This window comes from Pseudorca crassidens, chromosome 21 (genome assembly GCF_039906515.1).
Source record: "Pseudorca crassidens isolate mPseCra1 chromosome 21, mPseCra1.hap1, whole genome shotgun sequence".
Classification (NCBI taxonomy): Eukaryota; Metazoa; Chordata; class Mammalia; order Artiodactyla; family Delphinidae; genus Pseudorca; species Pseudorca crassidens.
Genome location: NC_090316.1, coordinates 25,346,155 through 25,357,515, shown reverse-complemented (window position 1 = coordinate 25,357,515; position 11,361 = coordinate 25,346,155). Strand labels below are relative to the sequence as shown.

General features: G+C 40.6%; 1 long non-coding RNA gene across 2 annotated transcripts; it reads right to left on the bottom strand.

Moving 5' to 3' along the window:
• Nucleotides 1–1,575: 1,575 nt before the first annotated feature.
• LOC137216043 (uncharacterized) lies at nt 1,576–11,031 on the bottom strand. 2 transcript variants are annotated; one of them, XR_010939560.1, is made up of 5 exons: nt 10,721–11,031; nt 9,560–9,773; nt 9,214–9,279; nt 5,428–5,554; nt 1,576–1,718 (listed from the first exon to the last, which is right to left on the bottom strand). It is a non-coding gene; the product is annotated as an uncharacterized lncRNA (long non-coding RNA). The 2 variants fall into 2 exon arrangements; XR_010939559.1 differs by lacking the exon at nt 9,214–9,279.
• Between the last annotated feature and the right edge of the window lie 330 nt (nt 11,032–11,361).

Genomic DNA, 11,361 nt, shown 5'->3' with positions numbered 1-11,361 from the left:
AGTGGGGGAACAGCCCTCAGCTTATAGGGTAGATTACAGAGGTCAAAGTCATCAAAGCCCCAGAGCCTTAGGTAATGGAAATGTGTCCAAAACATGGAGTGTGAGACAGAGAGCATCAACAAAGGAGGTGCAATAATCATAATAGAAGTAATAATAATAGTAGTAGTAGTAGTAGTAGTAGTAGTGGTAGTAAGAAAAATAATAATACTATTCATTGAGCAACTATTTTCTACCAAACATATAAGAAGCACTTTGCATGCACTATTTCTAATCCTTTACAGTCCTGTAAGGTGGGTGCTATTAGTTCCATTCTGCAGTAAGGAAATTAAGATTCACAGACATTAAGAGACTCTCCTGCAGCCTCAGAGCTACTAACAAAGACACTAATACTTAATGCACATGACTGCATTAAGTATTAATTGTTTTAATTAATTACTAAGGAATTAAGTGAGATAATATACATGAGGAATCTTTGCAAACTACAAACGTAAGGCACCATCGCTGTTACACTATTTAAATTGACTAATGTTTAGAAGCAGTGGCCTCAGTAAGGACAGCCAGCAGAGCTGCGGCTGAAAGTCACACGAAGCCATACGGGAGCAGCAAGAACAGGGTCTTTGTTATGTTTTGAAATTTCCTGTTAATGATTCGGGCAGAACAGAGATGTGAACACTTGATGACGTTTAAAAAATAAAACCTCTCTAAAATTCAAGAAAAAAGCTTAATTTCCTCTAATCTATTTTTTCCAATTATTTTAGAATTATTTTAGAAAGATGAATAATGTTCAAAATATTTCCATACCGTTATCCACCTTTACATGCTCAGACAGTTTTCAATTCAATGATTCTTTATTGAGTACATCCTGTGTCAGACACTGTGCTAGGCTCGGGGGACTGCTGTCCTTGAAAAGTTCCAAGAAAGTCACTTTTAAAAACTATGAGTATGTGGATTTTTATGTAAACCACTGCTCACTGTCAGCATCTGATCTGAGTGCTCGAACAGAACAACGTTCTGCACAGGTTCTAAGACAATCTAGTTGGTGAAGGGAAACGCTCCAGCCATAAGGAGACACACAGAGACCTGAGAGGGAGAAGCATCATGTCCACTGAAGACAGCTTCCTTCTGTGTGATCTACACTCATAATACGGAGCAACAGCAGAGGCGAGCTTCTGAGAATGAGCGCGCAGAAAACAGAGTTCGGAACACAAAGTTTTGTGCAGCAAAAGACTGCACTCAGTAAGTGTGGTGGGGTTGCTCGCTTACTCACTCTGCCGTAATTCTCTGTGCAAAACAATGCTGTCAGTCTTGGCTTGACTGCAGCTCGTAACAGGAAACAGAAAAGCAGTTACTTTCTTTAACTAACTCTACAATATTAATAGATTATATGCTGATAAAAGCAAAGACTCTTTAACAGTCAACAGATTATAGCTCCATTTGAAACAAAAAAACATTTAAATGTAAATTAATTTAGTAGGTTTATAATTACTGTCTAAACAAATAGACTTGTTTCCTAATGAACAGGCCACATTTTACATACATTTCTAATCTTAAATCAATCAATGATTACGACAGTAAAGTCACTTGGTCACTTACTTTTGGGAGGACTTTTTTTTTAAGTGTTATAATCACTGACGGGAGGGAAATTGAGCCACAGGCTTCCTGAGCCTGGAAAACATTCATAATCTTTGGCCCAGCCATTTTCTCTCTAGGAATCCAATCTAAGGAAATAATTAGAAATGGAGAAAAGATTTATGTATAGATATATTCACATTAGTGCTGTCTATTATAGCAAAAATACTGGTTATAAAATTACATTTTATCAATAGCATTGAATACTGAAAAACCATTAAACATCATGTTTTCAAAACATTTTGGGACTATACAATATAATGCTTACAAAAGTAAACAGGATGAAAACTTCATAATAAATAAAATGACGTATTTAAGATACATAATAAATTTATTTTATATATTTAATAATACATACATATTATGTATACACACATATATATCACTTAGGAAAAACAGCTGTAAAGATACACTAAAATGCTATCAATCGTTTTCTCTAGGTGGTGGGATTCTGAGTGGGTTTTTTTCTTCATATTGCTTTTCTGTTGATTCAGGTTCTCACACAAGACTGGAGATCTGCCAAGAAGAAAAGAATATGGTGGCCAGCCGACACAAACTGGATGTAGACATGTGTGACGATGATACATCCAATTCTAAAATAATAAACTAACATTATTTTTAATTTCTTAAAATAAATATTCAGTGGCAGAAAAAAAAATATGATCATGATGAAAAATTTGGCAAGTACAGAAAAGTAAAAGAATCAAGGAAAGAATCATCCAGAATTCCACCAGTCAGAGTGAAATGCTGTTATCAGTATCTGGAGCTTGACCAAGTTAGTGGCTCTGAGTTGTGCCATGGAGTCCTGAATTCTCCATGCAAATGCCTCAGGAGGTGTCACAGTGGAGAGTGCGGACTGACCAGGTCCTCATCCAATGGGGCGCCGGAACAGAACCCCTTCCCCATTTCGGTCAATCCATTTGCACATTAGACTTTCACCTAACATTCCACTTGGAGAAAGGCTCCATGGAAAACTACGAAAATGACATTTGGACACCTCCATGTTAAACCTCTTCCCTAAAGCTAAACGTTTAGGTTGCTTCCAGTTTTCTCTAACATAATGGAAAATTGCATGAATAGCTTTATACAGTAATCTTTGCCTGTATTTCTGCCTCTATAATTGAAATTCCAAGAAAAGGGTAATGATCGTTTACCCAAGAAAAGGGTAAAGCTCCTGATGTTACCAAGTTGCCCCCAAAAGGTCAACCTGTTTATAATCCCATCGATCTGCCCATCTCCCCACACCCTTGCCTAAGCATAATTTAAAAAAAAAACAAAAAACAAAAAACACTTTGTTAATTTGATAGATTTAAAATAAGTCCCTCATCGTGCTTGCCCGTTTTAAAGACTGGCTTTCCTCCCCCTTAGGTACCTCTTCCGAGAACCCTTCCGTCAGCAAAATCTGCTGCCCACGGTCCCTGTGAAGAGGACACGGGCACCCACCCCCGCCCTAGAGTAACGGAGGCTTGTGCTTGGACATTTTCTCACTGGGTCCCAGGCGAGCCCCATGACCCGACCTCAGAGCGACTGAGCTTGTAGAACAAGGTGCCCCTGAGAAACGGCAGATGCCAAGGTCTAAAGTCCCTCTTCCTTCCCGAACACTCTCTAGAACCACAGAATCTCAGAACCGGATGGTGCCCTTCAGAGACTCATCCTTCAGGCCTCTAGTTACATAGATGACGGCCCTGAGCCCTGAAGAGGGAAACAAGTATACAGTCAATGGTACAGCCAGGAAGAGACCTGGGTGTTCTGGGAGTCTCGGCCCAGCGTTCTTCCCACCACCAGCCTCCAATATTAGAGGCATCTAATAACCATCAAGTAGTGGCCAAAGTGAGCCCTGACCCTTCATCCTTCCATCTGATGACACTCTGGGAAGGGTCTGTGCTCATCGTCCAGACATAAGAAATTGAGAACAGGAACCTGGAAGGGTTCGCGATCCAGGGGGCGAGTGGAAGCCGAAATCTAGCGCAAGTACAGGGGTAGAAAATAACAGCAGAAAGAAAACAAGTTCAGAGAGGTGCTTCCCAAACTGGTGGGTTCTTAGAACTCAACTTTAGAAGTCAGCCTTCAAATGGCCACTAGGTGGAGCTCTATTTTCAAAATAAGATCTTAATCCTTTGGCTCTGAACTGGCTTTCAACTCAAATGGCCTTAGCCTGACAATGTCAAAGGCTTATTGCAAGGATTTGCTCACCAAGCCCACTGGCTCCCAACCAGATTTTTTTGGCCAACCTGCAGTCTACAGTCTGTAAGGCCGCCATGAGCTGAACTTTTTCCATTTCGGTCCCTAGATTATTGTCTTAAAAGTAAATACAATGGAGATACACATATATATTGAAAACAGAACCAGGGGAGATACAAAATGTGTTTATCTCAACAAAGAGAATTTAAAATATATATTTAAGGGCTTCCCTGGTGGCGCAGTGGTTGAGAGTCCGCCTGCCCATGCAGGGGACACGGGTTCGTGCCCCGGTCTGGGAAGATCCCACATGCCGCGGAGCGGCTGGGCCCGTGAGCCATGGCCGCTGAGCCTGCGCGTCTGGAGCCTGTGCTCCGCAACGGGAGAGGCCATAACAGTGAGAGGCCCGCGTATGGCAAAGAAAAAAAAAAAAAAAGTAAAAAAAAATATATATTTAAAATATATTCTAACATAAAATATATATTTAATATATATTATATAAGTAAAATTTAAAATACACTTATATATTTATTTTATGTATAAATGTATAGAATATATATTTAAATGTATATTTATCTACTGCATTTTATATATAATTGTACATATTATATATTTAAATCTCTTTCTTCTGTTGAGTGTTAAATACATAGTTTGTAACTCCAATTATATATAAAACACCTGTTGAATATATTCTATATTATATATATAAAATATACATTTTAGGGCTTCCCTGGTGGCGCAGTGGTTGAGAGTCCACCTGCCAATGCAGGAGACACAGGTTCGTGCCCCGGTCTGGGAAGATCCCACATGCCGCGGAGCGGCTGGGCCCGTGAGCCATGGCCGCTGAGCCTGCATGTCCGGAGCCTGTGCTCCACAACGGGAGAGGCCACAACAGTGAGAGGCCTGCGTACCGCCAAAAAAAAAAAAAATATATATATATATATATATATATAATATTTTAAAATGTATATTTAAAGTTCTCTCTGTGGTTGAGTGATAAATACATGCTTTCTGGCTCCAGTGGTTTTGTTTTCCCCATAATAATCACCAAAAACCCTGGGAAAACAGAATAGCCTTTTTATTGACCTGTTCGAGATTTTTAAAATCTATGTTTCTCCAGCCCGTATTTGTTCAGATATAGTTGAAAATAGAAAAGACAAGGGGGAGAGATTCATTCAAAGAGAAAGAGGCATTTGCTGTTGATCTTCCCTTAATCAGGACAGAAAGCACAGAGGAAAATAAGAGAACCTACTGTACCTATGAGGAAGAAAGGCTTTAAATAGTCTCAACCAAATATGAAAATATGAAACTTCTAACTTCCTTTAGTGACAGTTCCTAACATACAGCTGATTGAGAAAAAGTGTTTAATATTTTATAATTATTTATGCTGCTTTGAGGAAAATCATGTCAGTGTCTCACATAAAAAAATAATACATTTTTGTTTTTTAATGAGATCTGATCAGCAACCCTAAAATGCAATTTCTCTCAGCTGCCCGAGGAAAAACAAAAACAAAAATTTACACCATCACCAAATCTAGGCTTAACAGATAATCTAATGGAAAATGTAGACAAACTCTATTAATGGCACAGCAGACAGAACTGGGTGGAAGGAACACCTACCCACAGTCTTCTCCTCAAGCACATCCAGGTTTCACTTCAGGAAACTGAGACCACATAAAAGAAGTTGGAAGGTATGTCGTACAACCCTGCAGTCTGCCCTCTCCTTCCGGGACCCAGGATCTGAACCCTGAAACAACCAGAAAATCACACAGAAGTTCCTCTTTGTGATATCTAGTTCTCATTGTGATTCCACTTCCATCCCATTCCCCTTTTAATCTATATTCATCCAGAGATAGGAAGAACTTTAAAAAACAAAAATCCTGTGCAGAAAGTAGAAGGAACTGGGGTTAGCTCATCACATTTTAGGAAAAACAGTGCCCACAAGTTCTCTAAGTAATAGAAGAGGACGAAATATACTGGCTAACGTTATATTAGAAACCTAAGTTTTCCATGCACTTCTTGGACTCAGAATACAGTATCAGAGAACCAATTAGACAAGGTAGGAGAAGTTGGCAGTCTGGTAAAACAGAGCTTCTACAGGTCAAAGTTTGCCAGAAAGTGAGAACAGGAACTTGTATTGTCCACCTACCCTCTGGCTATTGGTCCAAGAATGAGATTCCACACAGGGGACGTGACCACGGATAATCAGCTTGCCCTACCTCTTTACAAATACTAGCTCTACACAGATGTCACTTCATTTAAGGAGAACAAATAAAGGCGGAAACCCTATGGAGAGAGCTAATTCTAAAAAGTTACAAAAAATAGGAAAGGGATTTTATCTTGATGATCCACAAGAATGGTTTCTCTTAAAATAGTCTACAGCAGGATCCAGAAGATTCAACAAACTGGCAATTTCTACAGGATATAAGAAGATATAGCCTCTATTAAGCAAGGGCAAGAAACCATAAAGAAAGAAGTGAAGATGAAAACTGAGTGATATGAGATAAACTAATGCTTTCAACAAATATTTATTAAGAACCCATTTTGAGTCAAGCACTGTGCTAGGGGTGGAGAATACAGAGATGAGTGACACAGACATAATACCACTTTGGATGTAGGTTATACTTAGGTGGGGTTTATGGACAATACAATAATAACCAAATAATTTAAAATGTGAGGGACTTCCCTTGTGGTCCAGTGGTAAAGAATCTGCCTTACAGTGCAGGGGACGCGGGTTCGATCCCTGGTCAGGGAACTAAGATCCCACATGCCGTGGGGCAACTAAGCCCGTGTGCCACAACTACTGATCTCACGAGATGCCTCAACAAGATCCCATGAGCTGCAGGCAAAAATAAATAAATAAATAAAATCTGACAATTTCTATTAAGAAAATGAACAGGGTGCTTATTTAGGGAATAACAGGGGGTACCTACTTAGATAAAGTCATCAGGGAAGGCTTCTGGAAAGGGGTGGTATTTCATCTGAGTCAGCTATGAAAGAGCAAGTAAAGGGCATTACTGGCAGAGAAAGCAGTAGGTCTTAGGGTGAAAAACGTGTTCTGCGTGCTTGAGGAACTGACAAAACACCAATGTGCCTGGCGAATGGTCCAAGATGAACTTGGAAACATAAGCAGTGGTCAGATCATCTAGGACCTTTACAGCCAGGAAAAGCACTTTAAATTTTAGGTACAAAAGGAAATTGACTGCAAATGTGTATGTGTATGTCTGTGCATGTGGGTGTATTTCTATGTATCTATTTGTGCATATACATATATTTAAATATATGCATACATTATTCATTGCTACGGTATAGAGAACAAACGAGAAGAGACAAAAAAGGAAGCAAAAAGACGATCTTAATTCAGGGATGAGATGATGGTGCCTTGAACTGAGGTGATGGCAGTAAAGATGGAGACGAACCGACAGTTGAAAAAAATATCTGGAGGTTGAAACAACTGTAACTACTGATGGACTAGAGGAAGTCAGGAAGGACAGCAAGGCACTAAGCAGGATTCAGGTGTCTGGCTTGACAACGTACATGAATAGAATACGAAAGAACAGTAGGAAAGACTAAAAATGCAACAGCAAAACTAAAACCACATTGCAGGTACTGAAGAACAGAACTGAAATGGCAGAAAATAGAAGGTAGGCTGTGAGGGGCAAACCTGAGAGACTCTCCCAAAACGCAGAGCAAAAGAGAGCAGAGATTACAGAGATGAGAAAAATGACAAAGAATACAGAACTCTTTTCTGAATACTTGGTATTTCTAAAGAAGGAACCAAAGCAACTGAGTAAAAACAATGAGCGAAGAAAAAAGAATAGTGTCCTGAAATGAAAAATACCTAAGTCTAAAAATGTAAAAACTCATTCTTTACCAAGGGAAATTACAGTCCAACATCTGGATATTTCCTTGAGAAATGCTTCAATTTACAAAATAAGTAATCAGATTTTTTTTTTAAGTTATCTGGAGAGAAAAATGCAAAATCAGCACGGCCTTGGACTTCTACTCCATAACAGTGACTACCAGAGGCAATGGAGCTACCTCTAGAGGTCTGAAACATAACAAGTTCGACTCAGCAATTCTACAGAAAGCCCTCCCTGTTACTCATGTGAGAAAACAATAAAAAGATATGAACACATCCACAAGGGCTAAGAAAATACACTATCCACATGTTTATACCCACAAAAAAATTACTCGACTCCTCTCTAACAAGGGGTGACTTGTTAGAATGGAGAAGTTATGATACAGAAAAAGTGAATGGGAATGTTTTAATTTAATCATAGAAATAAGTCTATAAAGTTGTGTTAAATATATTTTCAAAATAGAAAGCAAATAAAATGCTCCATTATATTTGAAAGAAAAATTATACAATGAAAAATGTAGTATACTACTAATAAAATTCTATCTAAAATCCTGAATATCTACAAAAATTGGGAAAAGTGAGTGAAAATTTTGACAGTGAGTGAAAATACTCTGATTTGTTTTACATGATTGCATAATTGCTGTGAAGAAAATGAACAGGGTGATGGTTTAGAGATTAATAGGTAGAACTACTTAGATGAAATAGCCAGGGAGAGTCTCTCCAAAGAGCTACAGTTCCCTGACTCTTCAGTAGGTGAAACTGAGGTTCCAGAAGGACAGGATATTTATATGTTGATCCCTTAGTATTTAATTAGGTCCAGAACTGACCCAGTTGGAATAATATGACACAACTGGAACTCATAACCAATAGAGAAATGGGAATTAAAGGCAACTTATTTCTTAATTCAGCCTTAGCTGATATATATAGGTGGTTTAAGAAGATAGATCAGGCAGCTTATCCTTCATCTTATAATTACAATAGGGTAATGTTTGGTGAATATGTACAAAACTTTTAGCATATCAATCAAGGTAAATCGATACTTATTTCTGTATCTTGTCATCACAAAGCTGAACAGATAGCTGTTTATAAAGAAGGGCAAAGAGCTTTTCTGTAATATTGAAAAGTTTGTTTTCACAGTTTCAAGGGCAACTGGCTTATAACCATTACCCATGAATATTTATTATAGGAAACTACACTGAAAACCAAAACTATTTATTATCACGCTTTTTACAGAAAAAGTTTGCCCACCCCTGATCCAAGTGTATATTAAATTCACCATTTTTATAACTTTAAATGAACAAGCAATGTTCTACAACAAATATTTCTCCTATCATCCATCTATCTATTTACCAGTCATTCTGGGTGGGGTAGGAGGAGGAAAGACAGGTCAGGTAAGGTAAGACTGTCCTCATCCAATGGGCAGAACCAAAGCAGAGGAAGATCAAAACTCCAGTGTAGCCCTAAGACTGCCCCACCACATTCCTCCAACTTTCCAGGCAGATTCTAAAAGAAGAAGACGTCCAATTAGAGCCAGCTAAAATTACCTGAAAAGGTGAAGAGCTTAGTGTAGTTTCCAACAGCTGGGGCCTGTGACCTGAGCCCAAGTCAGTCTGGGAAGAGAATTCAGATGCTTGTCAGAGAGACCCATGCTCGCTCCCTTCTAAGCTTGTGAATTCTGTTACCTTTTTCCTTCTTGTGCCATTGAACAATCTTTATAAAAAAAACTCTTGATCATCTTGACTGATATCAGTGGAAAAGGATTCTTTTCTTTTCCAATATTTGCACTGGGATAGCTCAGATGATCCAAGCGCTCAATGAGGCCACACGTGGTGGCTGCAGGATCTGGGAGAACAAGGGGCACACCCAGGTGGGGAGCTGGAGAAAACATACCTGGGGCAGGGCAGTGGGCAGGAAGGGCCAGGGTTGAGCTCCTTCCCACAGGATTGGCTCTCCCATGCTACAACAGGGAGGGCCTCTCCTTCCAACAGAATTCCAGGAGTCAAGTTACATGTTGGGAGAGATGAGATGGGAGTCCACTTGGTGCTCTGTGCAGGGCGTGGAGAAGTGACTTTCCTCTGGGAAGTCAAGTGGGTAGAGATACCCCCTGGGAAAATGGTAAAGTGAGAAAGTTAAACATTGTCCCATGCAGCCAGGCCCTGCCCAGAAACTTCAGGCATCCAGTGGCCACAGTCTCAAAGCTTCATGCCAGCCTGAGCATCGTACTGTGGCACCCCACCTAGGCCTGTCCTAACAAGGCCCACGTTTCAGAGCTTCCTAGACCCTCAACCCTCCACCTCTGGATTGCATGCTTTCTATGGACACAGGTCCTGCTTTCTAGATTTGTGACCATATTCTGATAAATTCACCACAAGGTCAAATGAAGTCCCTGCCACCTTTGCGTAAGATATTTGAAATTTTTGTAGATATGCCCAGTCTTGAGAAGAAAACCGAATGCTGAGAATTTCTGGGTCATTTCCTCAGTATTGGATTTCACTAGTGGGTTTTAGTCAGCCCACACAGAGGCTTTGTGACTGTCACATACGAATATCACAAAAATAACAGAAACGTGCTCTCAGCTTCAAGGATGACCACCAGAGACCAATAACCATGGTAACAACCAGAGGCACCCTACAGAAGGCGCTGGATTCTTCCAGGCCCTGACATGAGCTTCTTCATTCTCTGCTTCCGCCCTCCTGCTTTTCTACTTCTTCAATTTTCCTTTTCCCTGCTTTTGCTTGATTCCTTCCTGCCCCCCATACTCTGGAATTATTCCTGGAAGACAGATGCATGCCGGCATGTTAGCCCCATGCGGGCCGGGAGGGGGTTTTCTGCTTTGTTCCCAGCTGTGCCCATAGTACCAAGAACTGTGCCAAGCACACAATGGGAGCACTGTTTGGTGAATGAATGAATGAATGAATGGGGTAGCTAAGGGACCCGGGGACGTTGTCACCGTCATCGCATTTCTAACGCCCACCAGGGCTGCAAAGCCTATTGCTTTCTTGATGCCTCATAGGGGCATCAACAATCGGTAAATGTTTTCTAGAAGCTCACCCCTCCTCCAACAAGTCTTCAGTGAGATGAAACAAAAATTCCCTTTCCGAATCTGTGTTTTTGGGTACCGTCCAGTTCTCAGTCAAGCCAAGACCAGAGCTTTGACTCTTCGGATGCTTCAGAGCTTGAAGGAGCCCTTGGAGCTCATGTGACTTCCTGCACGGGTTTCTATAGAGAATTGGAAAATTGCACACACGCCTGGAAGACCATTAAGTTGTCTAGCGTTCTGTTCCTCCAGCTCCACGCCTATTCAGTCTGTAAAAATGGCCCAGCAGGGATACCACGACCTGCCGCGATCAGCGGCTGTCGTAAAGTGCGGCTGCTGTAAAGTATGGCTGTCGTGAAGCGCAGTCCCTGAAAAGTGTTGCTGTCGTAAAGGCGGGGATGAGTCCTCCTCCTTAACCTCTCCCTTTATTTAGATCAGTTTTCCAGGTCTTCCCTGAGCAGTGGATGCGCACGAGGCAGCTGAGAAATGAATATCCCGAGGGGGCGCTGACCTGACAATCCACCAAGCACTTTTAATGCGTTTTCTCATTCGATCCTTGTAAGAACCCTCCATTATTAGCCCGTTTCCCAGATGAGGGAACTGAGGCTTAGGTGGGTTAAATGGCTTGCCCCACACCACAATTAACTAAGTAGAG